Source organism: Armigeres subalbatus, chromosome 2 (assembly GCF_024139115.2).
Source record: "Armigeres subalbatus isolate Guangzhou_Male chromosome 2, GZ_Asu_2, whole genome shotgun sequence".
Classification (NCBI taxonomy): domain Eukaryota; kingdom Metazoa; phylum Arthropoda; class Insecta; order Diptera; family Culicidae; genus Armigeres; species Armigeres subalbatus.
Genome location: NC_085140.1, coordinates 248,793,326 through 248,797,858, shown reverse-complemented (window position 1 = coordinate 248,797,858; position 4,533 = coordinate 248,793,326).

Here is a 4,533-nt window from a genome sequence, read left to right as displayed (position 1 = left end):
ATCCAAAGGGGGCGGCGATATGGCAGACAACGGTGGCGGTATGGTAATGAACCTAAGAGCACGCGCGCAGGACATGCGACTTCCGGCTCCGAGTCTCCAGGAAATCCAGGAGGAGATCGGCCGGCTGAAAAACAACATAGCCACTGGAGTTGACCAACTACCAGGAGAGCTATTTAAACACGGTGGTGAGGCACTGGCTAGAGCGCTGCACTGGGTGATTACCAAGGCTTGGGAGGATGAGGTTCTGCCGCAGGAGTGGATGGAAGGTGTCGTGTGTCCCATCTACAAAAAGGGCGATAAGCTCTACCACAGAACAGGTGTTCGCCATACGTCAGGTATTGCAGAAATGCCGCGAATACAACGTGCCCACACATCATCTATTTATCGACTTCAAAGCTGCATATGATACAATCGATCGGGACCAGCTATGGCAGCTAATGCACGAAAACGGATTTCCGGATAAACTGATACGGTTGATCAAGGCGACGATGGATCGGGTGATGTGCGTAGTTCGAGTTTCAGGGGCATTCTCGAGTCCCTTCGAAACGCGTAGAGGGTTACGGCAAGGTGATGGTCTTTCGTGTCTGCTATTCAACATCGCTATGGAGGGAGTAATACGAAGGGCAGGGATTGACACGAGTGGTACGATTTTCACGAAGTCCGTCCAGTTATTTGGTTTTGCCGACGACATTGATATCATGGCACGTAACTATGAGAGGATGGAGGAAGCCTACATCAGACTGAACAGCGAAGCTAAATGGATTGGACTAGTCATCAACACGTCGAAGACGAAGTACATGATAGGAAGAGGCTCAAGAGAGGTCAATGTAAGCCACCCACAACGAGTTTCTATCGGTGGTGACGAAATCGAGGTGGTTGAAGAATTCGTGTACTTGGGCTCACTGGTGACCGCCGATAACGATACCAGCAGAGAAATTCGAAGACGCATAGTGGCTGGAAATCGTACGTACTTTGGACTCCGCAAGACGCTCCGATCGAATAGAGTTCGCCGCCGTACCAAACTGACAATCTACAAAACGCTTATTAGACCGGTAGTTCTCTACGGACACGAGACCTGGACGATGCTGGTGGAGGACCAACGCACACTGGGAGTTTTCGAAAGGAAAGTCAGCTGTTGGGAGAACCATCCATCGTTCACACCGCGAAAATCGGAAGACTGCGGTGGGCCGGGCACGTAGCCAGAATGTCGGACAGTAATCTGGTGAAAATGGTTCTCGACAACGATCCGACGGGAGCAAGAAGGCGAGGTGCACAGCGGGCAAGGTGGATCGATCAGGTGGAAGACGATTTGCGGACTGCGTGGTTGGCGAAGTGCAGCCATGGACCGAGCTGAATGGAGAAGACTTTTATGTGCAGCACAGGCCACTCCGACCTTAGTCTGGTAATAAATAAATTGGATTGGATTTGAATGGTATTTGGATTCGATTTGGATTGGATTTGGATTGGATTTGGATTGGATTTGGATTGGATTTGGATTGGATTTGGATTGGATTTAGATTGGATTTGGATTTGGATTGGATTTGGATTGGATTTGGATTGGATTGAAATTGTATTTGATTTTAATTCGATTTGGATTGGATTTGAATTTGGACTTCTTTGGAAATCTTCCTCATGGCAATACAACTTCCATTATGTTGTATTTATCATATTTCAATATTATCCATATGAATAATTAAGAGGTCTTAATCCAACAACCAGTAATTTAATGACGGTTTAAATTTGCATCATTCATGCGCTACGTTTGTTTGAAAGCTGATTGCTTTTGCTCTTCATCCTCTTTACTCTAATGATTATATATAATGTATGTATACACTGCTAATTTTGTTATCTTTGATCTGTAAACATGAATATTTAGCTCCACTGGTTGTTTGCCAAGCGTCAAGCCACATCATTTCGCAATAGATGATTTACACCTTTATGTTATGACTTGAGACTCAAGAGTGACCATATTATTAGGCCTAGACAGACTTGTGTTTCGTTAGCGCATGTTGGATGAATTGGAAACTCAGTTCGCATTGATAGTGAAAGTAAGTTGCAGGCAGTGCGCAATAGGGCGGTTCACATGTTATGATGGACATTCCGAATCGATGCCAGTTTCCCATTCACTCACATTACCGATCGATGCGAAAGGCCTCAATTTTCCAAGTAAAGGTCGCCCTAACCCAGTTTGGTTCTCTGTCGGATCGACGAATTCAAATCGATCCAGCATCGGCCACATGCAGAAGCATCTATCTATCTGTGTATGGTTTCAAAGCTTTACCATTGAATTGCTGCAAAAGGTGGCAAACAGATAGCGGCGGACACGTAAGGAGAGCTGAAAAATTGCCAATCGTAATTGGACATTGGACGTGCAAACTTTGGGCTCCACATATCGCATGGATGACTACTTGCATTCGTTTTAGTCGGAGCCTATTGCTCGATGCCAGCGTGAAAGATGTTGGGTCTGAATATTCGATACGGCACGGCCCCATTCCGGCTTGGATGTTCGGCCGGTGGAGTTCAAGTTTCACCTTCTGCCGCATGCAGAGAGTTGGAAGTTCGATTGCGGAATGTTCGCCGCATGGCTATTTCTGCCCATTCACGCATCCCCCATTATTGTGCATTGGCGGGCTCGGGTGTGTGAGCAAGTGTGGATCGAATACCGCGAAGCTACGCGATGGTGATCAAATTAATTGAAATTGAGCCTCGGAATGAGGGGTGAATGGCTCCTGATTGTGCGATCTGATCGGGTCTTGGATGCATGCCGGCTCGCGGTGCGTTGATCTACCCGTAGGTAAACAGTCCACTGGGACTGGGCTGGATCTTGTTTGCGGTATGATTTGTTATGGGAGTCGGTTTACACTTTATGGTTGTGATCTTTGACCGAGAATTCACTTTCCTGCAGCATTGGACAATATGCAAGGGGCATGTGAGATATTTTAGAACCTTACTGCAAGATTGTTGCCTGTATTATATTTGGTATGATTATCATTATCACCTTTCACCTTTTGTATTGCCTTTGTACACAGTACGTGTTAGATAAAACGGGGCGTTAGTTTGTTAAAATAAAGACAACAATAATGAACTAGTAGAGAAATTTTTTTCAGTGACATAAAGGACAACGACCAGGATTGTGCAACGAATATGACGAGAGCAAGCCTTCAGTTTGACAATTGGGTCCAATAGATAATCAGCGAATATATCTCCATATAAATAAAAAATCATTTGTATGAAAAAAATCTTACATGGGGGGAGGGGGGGTCGAAAAGATTGGGTTGCCCAGAAAAATTGCTTACGTAATAAGTGTACGGCCCCTTAGATGATGAAAAAATCGCGTAGATGAGAAAATTTCACTTCATTGCTACTGACGCCAACATCAGCCACTCGATGATTTGCCGCTGAAACGCGATTGACTCCATTCATGCAAATACATTTTCGCAGCTTCTCCCTCTGACGAGCGCTTGCGCTGCTATCGACGACAAGGGATTATGATTTGTACTTTGAAGAAAATGCGTTGTCCCTGGTTTTGCAAGAGAGTACTGACATCGAATTGCGGAACCAACACAACCCAAATGGTACCGGGCACTAAAAGGGTGGGGCCTTGGGCCCCCGTTTGTTTGAGAAACTGCTTATGTGACATTTTTGGACAAAATGAGATTTTTATATACTCTAAATGTTTGTCCAAAAATACGTATTCTGGCAAAAAAAATTGTTCAGGAATGTATGAAGCTCTTTTCGTTAGTTTGAGAAACTATATATATGCACGCACTTGGAAGAGCAATTATGGAGTACTTCTTACAGTTTCCGCACTGGAAGTGTCCCGGGGTATTGAGTTTTGCCAAAAACTATTGATTTGTATCAAAAAAATCGAAAGATTTGGTGCCAATTTGAAAAAAACAGTTTTTTGTTCACTAATTAATGATTTGAGTGTATTACTTTTACGTGAAGTTAAACGATTTACAATGATACGGAAATGCTAATATCATCTTCCAAACTTAGACGTACATGTTCATGATAGAATTAGAGGCGAAAGTATATAACCTTCTCTGAAGGAGTTATCAAGCGATTTTTAGGGCCCTTGCTCGACTTTGGGAGAGTGCGGATCTTATTGGAAAAAGCACTAGTTCGGAGGTCCATCATTCTGGCCTGGATAATTTTGTCATGCGATTGCACCGGGTTTTAAGCGCGCCCAGTACGTTGGTATTACCTACGAGTGACATTTTGTAGACGGATCAAATCTTTGGTGAGTTTATCAATGATATAGGGTGTTGCTTACTTGCCTGGCCTTTGGAATATGCTGCTCTCGGGCTAGAGAGAGCGCCTACTGGATGGCGTGCAACTGCTCGTCGACTTCGACGGACGGCACCGGGTGTCGCTGGTAGTCGATGTTCTCGCACCGTTGAAACCGACTGCAGTCGACTTGGTGATAGTGACGCCGGGTTAGCTCGAGCCGATTTACCGAAATTCCAACTTCCGCTACCGCCGGATAGCAGTCCGAGCTGAGATCCTATAAGACGACCGGTTGGGAGACGT